The 17,701-nt window shown below is 39.5% G+C and overlaps 1 long non-coding RNA gene across 2 annotated transcripts in view; it reads left to right on the top strand.

The window, feature by feature from the left end:
• The first annotated feature begins 407 nt into the window (after positions 1 to 407).
• The window catches only part of LOC138756357 (uncharacterized), a 59,445-nt gene continuing 42,151 nt past the window's right edge, over positions 408 to 17,701 (top strand). For both annotated transcript variants that reach the window (XR_011353022.1, XR_011353021.1), the window contains exons 1-2: positions 408 to 469; positions 6,410 to 6,552. This is a non-coding gene — a long non-coding RNA (uncharacterized lncRNA). The remainder of the gene's footprint in view (positions 470 to 6,409; positions 6,553 to 17,701) is intronic.

The following is a 17,701-nucleotide window of genomic DNA, read 5'->3' as shown; positions in this document are numbered from 1 at the left end:
TGAAATTATGCCTTTAGTAGAGGGGATTACATTAAATGTAAGAAAATAATTAATTTTAAATGACTAGATGTAGGAATAAAATATATAGGTATTCATCTGGAATGGGAAGTTAAAAATTTATTTAACTTAAATTATTCTCCATTATTAAAAAGAATAAGAGATTTGAAAAGATGGAAATTGTTACCTTGTGGCGGCACACATCCTCTTGGCGAACTGGCCCTGCTTGTATTGCCACATGGTTGGGCAGCTATGGGGAAATGGTATCGTCAGAGGTTTCTCTCTGACTCCAGCATCCCTTCCAGTGTGCACCCTGGGCAGTGATTATGATGTCACAATGCACCAGGTGACTGAGCTCATGCTGCCCTTAAAAGGGCGGGCTGAATTTGAATAAAACAGTTGTTAACGACCCTCAACATGGAGGCTGTGCTTCTTCCACTGCTCACACCGCCACATCCTATTACTTTAAAGGGTAGAGTAAATTGTGTTAAGATTAATGTTTTCTCTGAAAATACAAAATCATTTTCAATCAATTCTTATACAATTCCTCAAAAAAAATTAAAGAATTAAATGCTTCCTTTAGGAATTTTTTATGGAGAGAAAAGATGGAAAGAGTTTATTTGGATAAATTAATGTGGAAATATGATTCAGGAGGTTTTCAACCCGCTAATTTTATGTATTATTATAAAGCAGCCCAATTGTGGTTTGTTAATGTAATGTATGTTTTAAATAAAATTACAGCTTGGGTATATATAGAACTTAGTAAAATAGGGGAACCCAACCCACAAGATTTCATTTATAAATGAAATTCAAGGTTGTTAACATTAAATTGAGAAACTCTCATATTAAAGCATTTAATTAACCTTTGGAATAAGGTTGATGAAGAAATTTAGGGAAGAAGATTATTGTCTGGAAAAACACTATTATTCCAGATTAGATTGATTTCACTTTCCGTGGTAAATAATTTTTTAAAGGTTTGGCTGTGTCAGGAAATTAAGAAGATTGAAGTGCTTTTGAAACATGGAAATTTATTTTTTTTAATAGAATGTAGGACAAGTTCAAGATACCTGAAAATACTAGACTTTGTTATTATCAAGTTACGTGAAAATTTTGGTCAAGAGCTGTTATTACCAGAGAGATGGAACTAGAATTGTTGTTATGTAATGGAGACATAAATAAATTTATCTCAATGATGTATAGGTTAATACAAAAGAAAACCTGAAAAATAGGGCTTTTCATAAATCTAGACAAAATTGGGAAGTTGATTTGAACAAACAAATACATGAATAAGATTGGATTGGGATATGTAGAGAAAATATTAAAAGTACAATAGAATGCTACAATATAATTTTATTCATCATTTATATTTAACACCTTATAAGTTAAAAAATATTGAATCAGACTTTATCGAATTTATGTTTAAAATATGTGGACAGGAAATTGATACATTGGGGAACACCTCACACTCTTCTGACTCCACAGGGATTTATTAAAAAAAGTATATATAACAGTTAAAATTATAAGAACTGCTCTAAAGCTATTTTAAAGTGCTTATCATTAAGGATAAAAAGCTGTCTCCTGTAGCACGTCAAATGATGCAAAGACTTTTGACTCAAACCAAGGCTTTTATTAACAAAAGACTGGAGCGTAGTACATCGAGGTCCACCAATCCAGACTGACCTGGGTCTGGTTAGGAGCAGCCTTTCATGACCTGCCAGTAGGCATGGCTACGGCTCTCAGCCAATCACTATTGTATGTAAATATATACATTAGTGATAGTATTCTGTACTATACATCTCCAAAGAAAGGAAAAAAGTTTTAAAGACCACACCAAAAGAAAAACATGAAGGAGAGAGAATTCAGGCCTGCCTTGTCCTCGAACCAGACCGTCAAAGGTCAATCTGGAACCGCTGAAGACAGCCCTGGTGAAGGATCATCCTCTGGAGACATCCCTGCAGCTCTCCGCAAAGATGGCACTGTCAGGAAAAGTAACACTCTATCGCACATGCACAAGGAGTTATGCATGTGCACTGTAGAAGGAAAAAAAAGTTAGAAAAAAGTCTCCATAGCTTTTAAAGGGCCACTTCAGCGTCCCAGCTATAGAATGGGAGGGGGGGTGGAGGGTTGGGGGGGGGGGAAGGAAGATGTTTTCAACATGGAGGAGGACTCTAACAACTCTACAAGGGAAGGAGAAAAGACAAATACAGAAGAAGAAAGATTTAAAGGCAAGGAATAAACTTTTAACAAGAAAATGGATAAGATTGAGACCGAAACAGATAAACTTTCAGATGCACTGGAAAATAATTTAAAAATTTTTAAACGGTAGAATTAAAGCAAGTTAGAATTGATATGACTAAATTGATAAATAATGTTTCATAAAGGGTTAATAAATTGGAAGAAAAAAATCCAAGATTACTGTGAAGAAGTGCAACGTATCACAGAAAGGTTAAATGTTAATGAAGATTCAGTGACTGCTTTGGTTTCGATGAATGAAAAATTGCTTGAGAAAGTTGATATTTTGGAAAACTACAGTAGATGGAGAATGGATACCAGGAATACTTGGAATGAATAACTTTGAAGATCTTGATTGAGAGAGCCCATAGAGCTCTTAGACCAAAACCAGGTCTGAATCAGAGACGTCTTTCCATTTTAATTAGATTTTTAAATGATCAAGATAGAGAGAAAATATTTAGTCTAGCAATGAAAAGAGCCAAAGAATGTGAACATTTGAATTATGAAGGAGATGAGATTTTTTTCTATCCTGATTTGAGTCAAACTCTTTTGAATAAAAGGAAAGAGTTTAACCCGGTTAAGAAGGCTTTGGTCGGAGAGACGCTAAAAATCTAAGAGTTTGGTGGGAAGGTGGAGGATTGTACACATGCTGCTGTCACCGCAAAATCTTCATGCCACCGGCCCGTAGCTACTGGGGTCCCAGAAACCTGTGCGCGCATCACCCCGGCAACAGCATAATGCTGCCTCAAGCCCACAGTCACTGCCAGCTTCACCCACAAAGGTGCAGTAAGTAGAGACCAGGCACCTACCCTTTACTGAGTCAGCGCTGAACTTGAGGGCCCCTAGTCTTCAGCCTACTCAGCCTAATGGTTAATCTGCCACTGTCTACACTGCACAAAGCCATGTTGACTAACCCTAATCAGTCCCTGACTATCCAAATACTTGTATATCTGATTACTTCCAATAACTAACCTACTACTGATGTCAGGCTCACCAGCCTATGATTTCCAAGATTATTTTTGGAATATTTTTTATTTATATTTTAATTTTTTTTTTTTTAAAAACAACGGGACAATATGAGCAACCTTCCAGTCCACTGGAACCTCATCTGTGGCAAAGAACATTTTAAATATATCTATTAGGCCCCCTGCAATTTCTCCACTAGCCTCCCCCAAGGTTCAAGGGAACAGCTTGTCAGGCCCTGGGGATTTATACACCTTTATTTGCTTTATAACAGCAAGCACCACCTCTCTTTAATTTGTATAGATTCCATGACCTTAATGTTTGTTTGCTTGATTTAATCTTCTATCATCATTAAGAAAATGTGAAAACACCCCTCTCTGTAACTGAATTCTGGGCATAAGAACAGAAAGACCACAGCCTGAATGGAAGCAGAATATCGAGCACCATCACACTGAGTACTGGCGCACCTCAGGGCTGTGTGCTCACGCTACTGACCCACGACTGCATCACCAGATCCAGCTCCAACGGAGTCAGCAGGTTTGCAGGTGACATGACAGTCATCGGCCTAATCAGCCACGACAACGAGTCACACTACAGAGAAGTGTTATTGTGCGAGAATAGCAACTTAAGTGAAATTGTGGACAAGACAAAGGAGAATATTTTGGATTTCAGGAGGACTAAGGACGACCACCCTCCACTACACATCAATTACTCTGCGGTGGAGAAAGTGGAGAGCACTAAGTTCCTTGTAATCCACTTTAGATAGTGACGCAAAACATCTCATTAGTCAGGAAGATGCAATAGCGACTGCACTTACTCAGAAGAGTTAGGTGGGCAAGGCTAACAGCCACCATCCTGTCAAATTTCTTCTGGAACTCTATCGAGAGCATTGTGGACGGCTGCATCCCAGTGTGGTACAGTTTCTCGGATTGGATTAGAGGTTAATCCACAGGACCAGAAGAGCGGCAGAGATGATCACTGGGGTCTCTCCATCGACATGATCACCCAGGATCATTGTCTAAAGAGGGATCACAAAATTGTTAAGGACCTCACACCACCCCGCACCTAGCGTCTTCCAGCAACACCCTCCAGGAAAGAGATACAGAAGTATCAGAACCAGAACCACCAGATTGAGAAATAGTTTCTTCCCACAGACAGTGAGACTGCAGAATGACTGATCGCTCGTACTGATCATGTAATCTCTCCAAGAATCTACTATTATTTAACAATTTTAAAAAGATTATATATGAATTGCATATAAATTGCTTGAAAATATGTGTACACTGTGCATGCGCTTGCATGTTTTTACACCAAGGACCAAAGAATGCCATTTCATCCAGATGTAATTTATAATTGTATGGAAATAATAAACTTGAACTCGAAAAAAATCTTCAGAGAATCGAAAAAGATACAGGGGACAATTGAAAGCATGAGGGTATATGAATTTAGGTACAATGACCAATACAGTATACTTGACATGTGACTCAATGGGTTAATTAAATATATGCTTATAAAAGGGTTTGAATTTGGGTTAGCTGTTAGGTTGCATGCATTTTACAGGCAGAACAATGCCTTGCAAAGTCCGACAGCAGGTACAAACAGAAGGTTCTGGGCTTTAGCAAAATGTGCAAGCACACCCCAGAAACTGAAACATTTGCAGAGAGTTGGGACCATGTGTTTTGTTTGTAAAGCCTGAAAATTGCAACATTTGCAAATTAAAACATCAGGAGGGGAGCTGGCAGGAGGCAGTCTGAGAAAAGGCAAGACAGAAGAGGAGTCTGCTAAAAGGCTTTCTTTTTCAAGACTGGGCAGAGTTTTTATATGGTCACCTGAGCTTACTTTCTGTGATGGCTAGTCTTCCCAGTGTGGCGAAGAGGAGAAGAACTCCATGAGAAGAACCTGGAAAGAAGACAAGTTTCTTCTGGAAGACATTCCTTGTTTGCGGTGTCCTGTTTGAATGTAATGACTGATTCTCTGCACAGGATGGAAGATTACTGGAAACTGTAGCCTTGGAAACATGGACAGTGGAAGATTGATCAGTAAAAAGGACTTTCTTGAAAACACATTACACAGACTTATTAGATTAGGTTGGGGGTAGGGATTGTGTAAATAAGTGTTGATAAGTTAAGCGTTCAACTTGTTCTATACTCAGAATTAAACTAATTTTGTTTAAGGAACCATTGCTTTGATGTATTTATATTGCTGCTGGTATATGGGGTTCACTGAACTTGTAACAGGTAACACAAAGCAAAAGGACAACTGGTAGTTCATTTGTTGAAATTATCATTATAGTTTGAAAAGTATATGGAAATGTGAAAACTAATTTACAACATAGAAAATAGAGCAAAACAATCTGCGGGAGAAACTCAGCAGGTTGAACAGCATCATTGAAAAAAATTCAGGCCAGAACCCCTCATCAATATATGATAGATTTCTGAATTAATGTTCTGAATATGCAAATTTGCAGTATGTGATAACAAAATGTCAACTGATACCTATAACGGGAATAAATAAATATCACTTGGGGATGCAAACCTTTATGAAGCAGACATGTCTGTAAGCAGCTGCTTTATTTTTTAAACTTTTTTTTTAATTCTGAAACCCACAGAGGAACTGGTTAAGAGTGTGTTAAAGTATATGGAAATACAGAGTTGTGTTCTCTTGGAGAAAATTACTTATAACCTTAGGAAAAAAATAAGAAACTTTTCTTAAAATCTGGCAAACATACCTGCATAGGTGCAAGGATATAGTGCAGGTCCCTGTGCTTGGCTGTCTGTCCATCTACATTTTTTTCCTTATTCTTCGGGGGGTTGGGGTGGGGGGGGAAGTCTATTCCAATCAGGCTAAGTCAAGATGAATGTAAGAGACCTGGAGGACAGGCATTGAGGTCCGACAGACCTTGTACTTAATGTGTTTTTTTTTCCTTCCTTTTTCCCTTTTTGCTCTTTTTAGTTTGTTACTTGTCTTCGTTAGAGGCATCTTTTTTTTCCCATGTTAAATAAATGTTTTTGCCTTTTCATGCAAGTTTCTTTATTTAAATGGTCAATGTGGTTTTTTTTTGGTTGTTTTCTGTTTAGTGAGGTGAGTGGATAAAACCAGACTTAGCAGAAGAAATGTTAATATACTTGATGAATGTGATTGTTGTATTGTGAATTATTGGAACTGTCTGAGTTAGGAAAAATTATAAGTAAAATATTTCAAAAAAAATGTGTTTCAGTACAACTTATTCATGATGGCTGTAACTAACAGTCTCTTTGAGGCAGGGAAGGAATATTTTCAAGAAAACAAGAGAATCCTTTAATTATGAAGATCAGGGTTCAGTTATGAAATTGGAGTTTAGCTACACTTTGGAGATTTGAGGTAGGTCGAGAGTACAGTGCTTTTTTAAGATGTCTTATCTGGATCAAACAATTTATCTAACTTCTGACAAACTTCTATTATTCAATAATTGAACCATAATGCAGTTGGTGAGATAAGTGTATTGGTGACTCACCTTTGTGACTCAATGACAACTAATTGATGCAACATTTTCTTACTCTGTGCCATCCTGTATTTTATTGTACAAAATAATTAACATTAATTATACAACAGGTTTACCTATGACTTTGCTAATGCTGTGTGTTACAAAAGATTCTTTTAACGTGTTGATTTGTAAAGAATCTGTCAAATGTGCAGGCATACTCAGGTATGAAAATGTATGAAGGCTATTAAAATAAAGTCTATTTAGCTAAGTAGTTCAATGATCATAGCCATTGAATATAATCATCTGGATGGAACACTGGTGATATCTGGCAGGTTATTTAAACCCGGGGTGATGCATAATGATATTAAATGTGACCTCTTTCCATGATCTTTTAAATCTGTTCCTGATTTAGTCATGATTGCCAAATACCAATTCCACAGATGGCCACACAGGAACTGATTTACATTATTAGCTTTATGCAAAAAAAGCCACTTTAAAAAAGTCTCTGTGCATTCCCCAAAACATCAAGGAGACATGCTGCCACTCTGCTCACTGATCTTGAAATGCAATCTTAGTTGGATTGTGATGGTGAATAGCCTACATAAATGTGATCAACTCTAAAAAGCTGAACCATGAAAAATGTGCAGCCATGGAAATGACGTGAATTACAATCAGCCCAGATCCACCTACAAATGACGCTTAAGGATTTAATGAAGTGATCCAAAAGAAATAGGACCCAAGTTCAACTTAAATAAGGTCTAAAGCAGGAGTTAATTGATCAGCAGCCTGGTTCGCACTCTGCTCGGTAGTCTGGTGGATAAGGGGTGGTCACTGTTCAACTGCCCCTTCAGAGTTGAATGTTGCCCTGGTTGAAGTTTAGTAGATGGTAGTTGGCTTGGTCATTAGAAGTAGATGGTAGTTGGCTTGGTCATTAGAAGTAGATGGTAGTTGGCTTGGTCATTAGAAGTAGATGGTAGTTGGCTTGGTCATTAGAAGTAGATGGTAGTTGGCTTGGTCATTAGAAGTAGATGGTAGTTGGCTTGGTCATTAGAAGTAGATGGTAGTTGGCTTGGTCATTAGAAGTAGATGGTAGTTGGCTTGGTCATTAGAAGTAGATGGTAGTTGGCTTGGTCATTAGAAGTAGATGGTAGTTGGCTTGGTCATTAGAAGTAGATGGTAGTTGGCTTGGTCATTAGAAGTAGATGGTAGTTGGCTTGGTCATTAGAAGTAGATGGTAGTTGGCTTGGTCATTAGAAGTAGATGGTAGTTGGCTTGGTCATTAGAAGTAGATGGTAGTTGGCTTGGTCATTAGAAGTAGATGGTAGTTGGCTTGGTCATTAGAAGTAGATGGTAGTTGGCTTGGTCATTAGAAGTAGATGGTAGTTGGCTTGGTCATTAGAAGTAGATGGTAGTTGGCTTGGTCATTAGAAGTAGATGGTAGTTGGCTTGGTCATTAGAAGTAGATGGTAGTTGGCTTGGTCATTAGAAGTAGATGGTAGTTGGCTTGGTCATTAGAAGTAGATGGTAGTTGGCTTGGTCATTAGAAGTAGATGGTAGTTGGCTTGGTCATTAGAAGTAGATGGTAGTTGGCTTGGTCATTAGAAGTAGATGGTAGTTGGCTTGGTCATTAGAAGTAGATGGTAGTTGGCTTGGTCATTAGAAGTAGATGGTAGTTGGCTTGGTCATTAGAAGTAGATGGTAGTTGGCTTGGTCATTAGAAGTAGATGGTAGTTGGCTTGGTCATTAGAAGTAGATGGTAGTTGGCTTGGTCATTAGAAGAAGATGGCTGGAGCTACTGAGGTCTTCATTCCCAGGAGTGAAAGAACGCAGAAAAAATAGCAAGACTTCATTGGTTAGGTTGTGGTGAATTTGACAACTCATGCAATTACTCCACCTTCATACAGCAACACAGATGGATGGATATACAGAGTGATGGACAGACGTACCCCACACACACTCACGCGCGTACCCCCCCCGTGCGCACGGCCCCCCCTTTATAAATTATCTGTAAGATTGTGTTAGCTTCACTAATTCCTTGTTGTAACTGCACATTTGTGAATTACGCAGGAAGACATTCGGATCTCTTGGAATTCAGCCATTTCAACCAATCTTACAAAAAGATTCCTTTTTTTAAAAACTGTCAAAATGAACAATTTCACATTCCATTGGCCAGAATTTTGCCCACTCGCTCACCCATTTCCATCCTGTCAATGACTATCATAAAACGACTTGATGGCAGCACCCAAGATGGCCGAGTCCAGATGGGTCGAGACGCTGAAGCAATGCTACATTTTTCTGTGTTATTAATCTGGCACTTTGAAGGTTTTACAGGCATGGATGAGCCAGATATGGCTTTGAAATCCCCCCCCCCCCCACCCTCTCTCAGGAAATACGCTCACCTCTTTTGAGAGAGCCATCCTAAGCTGCTGCTTCACTTGGTTGAGTGGCAGCTTGAAGCCAGTATGCTAAGGGATCTTCTCGTGGGTCATCCACAGAATCAACCAGGGTAAAGGAATAGCTCATCAGCAGCCTGCTTGTAGCATTGAGAGGGGAATGATGGTGTTATGATGGGGATGGATACTGCATGCATTACAAGACCAACGAAAACAGAATACGTCTCCAGGGAACACCTCTAGAATGCATTTTATCTGTATTGTTTCCTACCAACCATTTAAATTAAGTTTTCACACTTTTTTAGAGGCATGCTCAGAAATAAATTTAAATTTATTTACATTTAAATTTAGAGCTACAGTGCAGCAACAAGCCTGCACCACTTGAAAGTACCTATGTGACCTATCATTCTGCCAACCCTGTACATCTTTTTAGAATGTGAGAGGAATTCAGAGCACCCAGAGAAAACCCACACAGGTCATGAAGAGAAGGTACAAACTCCTTACACTCAGTGCCAGATTCGAAACCAGGTTGCTGGCGCTGTAATATGCTCACCAACTCACTAATCATACCATCCTTTATGTGTGATCCTTTATGATTTCCTAATGTGTAGCATGATGTCATTCTGGCCTTGAAGCTTCAGCACTGTATTGCAATGATGTCTGAGGCAATAATTTCCTTCACGGGCAAAGAGACAAATTTTAATGTGCAGATATGGAATAAATTCACCACACTACTATGATCTTGACACTAATCGCTTATTAACAAAACTCCAGTCATAAATAATGACCTGCTTTATCTTTGTGCAGGGAAGAACATCATTGTTTTTCTGAGTCCATGCAGCATGATTTATGGAAATTGCATGGAGATTGTGATAGTTGGTTGCGAGGTTCAAAGAGCAATATTGTCATGTTTCGTTTCATAAACCTGCATTGAAGTTTCAATGTGACATCCTTCCTGACATATTGGAAGTTTTTGTGGCAGCTAGGATTTAACAAAAGAAGCATGATCTTGGCAGCCAAATCTTGAAAGGACAAACAATGATAAAAGCAACAATCCTATGCAGCTAAAGGGGGATATTGTTACTGAATAAATGGTTTCTCCGAAGAAGGGAGAAGTGGAAGAGTCCTCTTCAAGAATCAATATCCTTTGCACACTATCTAATACAAGGTCGTAACAGATGGATTGACAGAACAGGGCATTGGTCGACAAGACTTGGCATTCACATCAAGTTTGGGTGCTTTTCGGACTGTGAATGAGCCACAAGGAGTCTGAAGCCATGGAAATAAAAGGTCTTTCATCATCATGAGAAGCTGGCAGAACTGAAAGGGTTAGCCTCCAGGAGGTCCCCGTCACTGGTGTGAATGCAGTAAAGGTGCTCAGTGAAGCGACATCCCAGTCTGCCCCCAGTCTCTGCGATGTAGCAAAAGCCACAAAGTGAACACCGGGTGCAGTAAACTAGTCCTAAGGGATACACAAGTGAAGTGTTGCTTCACTTGAAAGGCCAACATGGGGCCGCAGACTGTGGTGAGGGAGAAGGTGTAGGGGCAAATGAGGCACCTCCTGCAGCCACAGGGGAAGGTGTTGGAGAGAGGGGGGTGCAATTGATAGGGAGGGATGGGTGCACGAGGGAGTCACAGAGGAAGCAGTCCCTCTGGAAGGCAGGGAGGGGAAGATGTGATAATGTTTTGGATGTGGAGGCCTAGTAGGATGGTAGGTGAGGATAAGGGGAATCCTGTGTTTGTTACATCTAGGGGCAGAAAAGTGGGAAATGGTGGAGATGTGGGTGACGGCTGAGATGATAGAGGTGGAAGGGAAGAAGAAAGAAACATTATTGTATTTTTATCTTTGCTATATAAAGGTCACTAACCTACTGGCTTTATCCAGCATTGTGTTTTGACACTCTGGAGAAACACTGCGGTATAGTAAAATTTGACACTTTGTGGCTAAATAAAGTTTCAATGGTTATAATTACCTAGGTCTGCATTTTGGGTGTAGACTGGTAAAAAAAATAATACACCTCAAGTGATAGGTCATCTTAGTGTTCAACTGCTAGCAGATAGACTGAAGGGTTCAGAGTACAAAACACCAGACCCACTAAATTTAGCTTTATTTTTTACTTATAATGTTGAGGGATGTTTCTTGGATATACAAATAACCTGAAATTTGATTATCCTTTACTTCCGATGGATGCCGCGTGACCCACTGAGTCTCTCCAGCAAGGTTATGTCTTAATACAGGCCATTAATACATTTCCCAATCTCTTCCTCAGAGTTTAATTGACGACCAATTAACATAAGCATTTATTAGTCCACGCTGCTGAAGATCCAGCTGCGCTGGATGGGTCACGTCTCCAGAATGGAGGACCATCGCCTTCCCAAGATCGTGTTATATGGCGAGCTCTCCACTGGCCACCGTGACAGAGGTGCACCAAAGAAAAGGTACAAGGACTGCCTAAAGAAATCTCTTGGTGCCTGCCACATTGACCACCGCCAGTGGGCTGATAACGCCTCAAACTGTGCATCTTGGCGCCTCACAGTTTGGCGGGCAGCAACCTCCTTTGAAGAAGACCACAGAGCCCACCTCACTGACAAAAGGCAAAGGAGGAAAAACCCAACACCCAACCCCAACCAACCAATTTTCCCCTGCAACCGCTGCAACCGTGTCTGCCTGTCCCGCATCGGACTTGTCAGCCACAAACGAGCCTGCAGCTGACGTGGAATTTTTTACCCCCTCCATAAATCTTCGTCCACGAAGCCAAGCCAAAGAAAAGATATTTATAATGGTGCAAAATTAGAAGGTTTCAATGCTCTTAAATATTGATGGATGTTTAATATGCCTAACAATGTATTCTTAGCCACAATCAACTGCAACAAAAAAACATTTACTAGAAATGTTTAGAAAGTCTGACAGCATCTGTGGAAACAGAAATAGAGTTAATATTTCAGGCGGAAGTGTTTACAGCATTTTCTTGTTTTTATTGCTTTTCACCATATCCTCTTTCTCTCATCCTCCCTTGCCTCTTTCATTCCAGGAACGGTCTCCCATAATTTCCCTCACTATCAGCACCCTCCCTCTTCATTCATCCTTAATCTCTGTTCACTGTACTCATCCCTTCATCCACACATTCTCTCTGAGGAGGAGCAGTGAATGACTGACAGTAATTTCTGGATCTCTATGTTTTAACTGTCTGTGTATTCTCAGGATTGCTGTCTATACACTGGCAAAGTTGCCATTAGCATTGCCAGAGAAGCATAAAATCTCCTGACACCGTGATTGAAGTAAAAGAATAATGCTGGAGAAATTCAGCAGGTCCAGCTGTGTACTTTATGTAGCAAGATAAAGGTACAAAACCAATATTTTGGGCTTAACCCTTTCATCAAGGCATGACAACCTTGCCAGTGCAGGAAAATGCTGGAGAAACTCAGGAGGTCACACAGCATCCATTAATAGTTGGGCCCCAAGCCCTTCTTCAGGTGTTGCCTTGTCCTACTGAGTTTCTCAGAAATTTCATGCACTGTTCTGAATCCCAGCATCTTGCGGTTTTATTTTGTTTACATCAACATTGCCATTTGGTGACTTTTATATCAGTTAGCTAAAGGTACTTTCAAACTGCCTGACCAATGTGATTTGCAAGTTCACCCTACCTTCTCCATGATGTTGCTTGACCTGATGAGTGGCTCCAGCACTTTTGCTGGTTCACTAACATCATAACTTTTAATTTACCATTGTACATTAAAAATATTGCAAAATAATTCTGCACTCTTGAAACCTACTTGAAAGAAGCATTGGATATAAATGTCACCTGATTGAATTTTTTTGTGAAAAGCAACCACATCAGAAAAATGGTGGTGCTGCCGGAGCCGCTGTAATGGCAGCTGGTGCAGACTCACTCAGGTAGAGAGGGGAGCAGAGACACGCGCTCCCTTGCAGGGTCATACGACCCAGTTCTAGTTCCAATGACTCCTTAGAGGCTTTAAACAGCCTGTTAAAGGAGCTGCTAATGTTTTATTTAAAGTCCTGCGACATCTGGGTCTGGGGCCAAGATGGCAGCTCCTGTGTTTGGCAGTGACTTTGAGGGGTTGAAGACTGCAGTGGAGCAGCAGACTAGCACAAGACACCAGCAACGGGGAGAACACCCCCCGCCCCATCCCGTTGAGAAGGAGCAGCAAAGGAAAAGACCCCAGGATCAGTGACCACGGTGGTGGACAGCAGTGTAGCTGTGCAATAAAGTTTTGTCCAATCTGTTTTAGTGTGCTGATAAGTGTTGATTTCTGCCAGTCAAACTGTCTGGCATTGAAAATTAAGAACTGCTAGTGTGAAGTTTTATTCCTTCAACAGACTGTTGATATGGTTGTAGAGAAGTGGTACCTTCAAATGGCTGGGAGTCCACATATCAGACAACCTCTCCCAAATCCAGTTTTAGATAATTGTGCTTCTGTTTCTATTAATTCATCTCAATAATCCAAAACAAGTGTTTCTGAACTTTAGAAACAATGATACAAAGTAAAAACAAAGATAACATTTATCAGTGGAATTCCTCTATCTTTATTTAATTCTTTGAAGAGAACCTTGCATCCCTGGAATCTTTTGATGGCCTTTGTATTATTCATCCCTGAAGATTTAAAGGTGGGTTGGAGGGAACTGTAACTTGACAATTCTATGCTGATAACTAGAAAACATCATTAGCTTCTATGTCGAACAAATAGTGAATATCCTGTTCTTCTTAATCTACCAATTATATCGGGTGTTTCCAGCACAATTACATTTTTTTGACCTACCAGATTAAAATTAAATTGAATCAAGCATCAGGAGTAATAGAAACTAATATTTTCAACAAATTATCTTCCTCTGCCTCTTCAGAGAGATAGGTCCTCCCATTGGTGTTTCTAGACTTCTCAGTATCTCACCACATCAACCTTAAGCTTATTATGTATTGTGGAAATTTCCATTTGAAAATTATGAGTACAATTTGGATTAAAAGGAAGAGGAGCATTAAACCTACTGATAAGAGCAAAGCTATTGCTGTGTGATGAACGGACCTCTACTTCACAAAATAAAGCTCTTTGACCTTGCCTCATATTTCCCTCCAAACCGTAAACTTCCCAGTGAACATCAGATATTTTCTCCCAATCTCAGACCCAATTTTCATACGATAGAAACCCCAACCAAACAATTTTCCCCTGCAACCGCTGCAACCGTGTCTGCCTGTCCCGCATCGGACTCGTCAGCCACAAACGAGCCTGCAGCTGACGTGGACATTTACCCCCTCCATAAATCTTCATCCGCGAAGCCAAGCCAAAGAAAGATCCACCATCCACAACATGTGTTTTTATAGCCCCTATACATGCACTTCCACACTTTCCCAAGATACAAAAGTCTCATGTACCCATTCTTTGCTGTTGTTCCATGGAACAATTCGCCCCATCGTGACTCTAACTTCATACCTGGCTGAACTTTTTGTTTAACAATAAATAAACTCATAACAACAGAAGCTGCTGAAATTTGAGATATTTGAAGATAATGAAAATTGATGTAAATTTTAAAAATTGAAAGAATGAAGATAAAGTCAATGAAAAACACATTAAATCACCTTAGAATCATTCAAAACAATACACATTAAAAACAAATAATAATAAAACTTTCCCAGCTCACAGACCACACATTCCACCTTAAAATGAATGGAGTCCCATATTCTACATCCTGGTAATGAATCACCAATCCTTGGTATGTAGATGAATCCTGTAAAGGCAAATGCAGCAGCATTCTGTTGCCCAGCAAGTTCCAGTCACAGTTATGTTGTAGTCCAATGCTTCAACCCATTGTCAATTAATCTCTCCAATTCAAATTTCTTACATGGCTGGAGAGCAAGATTGTTGTACTAGGGTATTATTCGGCAAACGTTTTTTTTTCCCCCTTCAGGATTAAAAATAGATGCCTAATTTTTCACTGTCTCCATTCTGATTAACCTGATATTTGGTTGGATATTAGTTCAGTATTTCTTCCAGTATAATTTATTTTTCAGTTCTCTCTGCTTGATAATTCATCAACACTGTGTTTGTTGTATGTGAACTTGAAAGGAAAGTCTAATCTCTACTTCACTTATGGTCACAAAAAACCAGGACTAATGCAATTTATCTTATTACCACCCAATCAATCCACCTTCCATTATGAGCAACAGGGTGAAAGGTGAACAGTTTATGTTGGACTTCATGCTGAAGTCAAATGGTCTCACTGTTCTCTGTGTAATCCTAATTTCTACGTCACTATCATGAGCTGTCAAGGTCCAGGGATTCTAAGATTTGAGAAGATCTTTAAATAGTTTCTTCTGTGCATTTGAAATATGGAAGAAAGTATCTGTCCTTTATAAACCCTTTTTATATTTATATTTTATATTTATAAACCCTTTCCATTCTGAAGCTATATTTTGTGAGGTGTCTCCAAGGACTCGTAAACCTCTACAGGTGGACCGTGGAGAGCATTCTAGCTGGTTGCATCACTGTCTGGAGACACTAAATCTCAGGACAAGAAAGAAATTCCAGAGGGTTCTTAATTCAGCCATCAACATCGCAGGCACCAGACTTCACTCCATCGGGGACATCTACATGAGATGGTGTCTTAAAAGTAGCTTCTATCCTCAAAGACCGCCACCAGCCAGACCATATCCTCTTCACTCTGCTACCATAAGAAAAAAAAAATTACAGGATTTTAAAGACAAGCTCTCAGTGGCACAAGGACAGCTTCTTCCCTGCTGCCATCAAATTCCTGATTGGTCAATGATCCAAAGACACTGCCTTGCTTTTTTGTGACTTGTTCATGACGATACATTCTGATTCTATAGGTGGTGTATCAAACTTGTGTGTCTGGCTGCAGAAAATAAACATTTCAATACATATGTACATTGTTACTTATAAAACAATAATCTCACCATCATCAATCTCATGATAAGAGTCATCTTCCTCTGAGGGGGTTTGATGTAAAGAGCCTATTCTGGGATTATGCTATTGGATATATCAGTAATATAAACTGCCTATTAAAACTGCCTGTGTATAATCTCGAAATGGCAAAAGGGGCACATCATCTTGCAAACTACTCAGTCACCTTACCCATTAGCCAACTGAGACTGAGTCTCAAGCCCAGCATCAGCATCAACAGTCACCTCAGGAAGCAGATTGATGTACCCAGTGGATTTGAAGGATGCTGCAGAAACAACTTTGCATCACTCTCTTTGGAGCTTTGTGATGCTTGCTATAGGTACTTCCTGTCTCAGGAAAACACAGGAAGCGGGTGTCATTGCTGCCCAGTAGATGCGAGCTTTGAGTTTCAAGTCTCGAACCTCAAACGTTCTTTCCCTCAGATGACCAACGCTTCTGCTGATACATTGTAAACAGTGAGCATTTTGTCACTGATGTCTGCCTTCTGAGAGATTGGAAATAGCTCATCTTTTCTAGTGTCCTGTTAGAGACCAATGGTGTCAGAGGGTGTTGTACAGTGGGAATATCTTTTGTTTACCTTAAATTAGACTATGACCTATCTCCCCTAACCCTTAACCCTAACCATAACCGTGATGATGACTGGAGTTCATACGTATGCCCTGCAAATGTTTTCACACTACAGTTAAACAATGGAGTTTAGAAAGAGCTTGAATCCGGAAGAGAGGTTAAAAATATGGAAAGATTTTCCAATTGCCGTGAACATTACCTCCACACCAGCAAAAAGACCAGTTTGGTCCTCTGTTAGTAAGCATTTCATAGAGCATTTATATACACTAAGGACTTACTTCAATGTAATTGCCTGAATACTGGTGGTTCTACTCTTAAAATAAATGAAAATTAGGCATATTGATGGGTCCCCACTGCCAAGTGTACTTTAATGCAATAAAATTCCTCATTCAGTCTATAAAGTTTGTGAAATGTTTGTCATCTGAGATCATAACATTTCAGACTAATCTCTCAAACAATAATCTTTGTTTCTAGCTATTCATAATTTTACATCCATTTCTGGTGTAATTTGATATAAATTTATGACAATTAACTCTGGAATCTCCTTGCACTGAATATGCCTCTGTGCTCAGTAATTAAAAGTTTTGTCACAAGTCGTGTATCTATTAACGATGATGCCACAAACAAAACAATAATTCCAAATGCACATCAAATTTCAAGTTAACCATTCTAATAACTTCTCTTTGAAGTATCTCTCCAAAATTGTCATGGTTGTGTGCTTACCTTTGACGGGAGGAGAAGAGTGAGAGCGTCAGGATCACCCATGTGGCAATGAACCAGTGAGAAAGTCAGCAAAGTTTAGCTGGGTCCTGTTTGTGGAGTTGAAGAATGCAATGTTGTATCTAGTTCAGTGGTTCTCAACCTTTTTCTTTCCACTTACATACCACTTTAAGTAATCCCTATGCCATCAGTGCTCTATGATTAGTAAGGGATTGCTTAGGGTGGTATTTGAGTGGGAAGAGAAGGTTGAGAATCACTGCTCTAGACCCAATTGTTACTGAAATATTTTGGCTTGAGAAAAATTGTCATTGGCCCGCTTCCTTTGGAGTTAAGAAACCGTGCACATAACGAGTCCATTAGGTACAATTAAAACAGTGGTTTTCAAACATTTTATTTCCACCCACGTACCACCTTAAGCAATCCCTTACTAATC

The sequence above is a fragment of the Narcine bancroftii genome, chromosome 3 (genome assembly GCF_036971445.1).
Source record: "Narcine bancroftii isolate sNarBan1 chromosome 3, sNarBan1.hap1, whole genome shotgun sequence".
Lineage (NCBI taxonomy): Eukaryota > Metazoa > Chordata > Chondrichthyes > Torpediniformes > Narcinidae > Narcine > Narcine bancroftii.
This window is presented reverse-complemented; position numbering and strand designations above follow the sequence as displayed.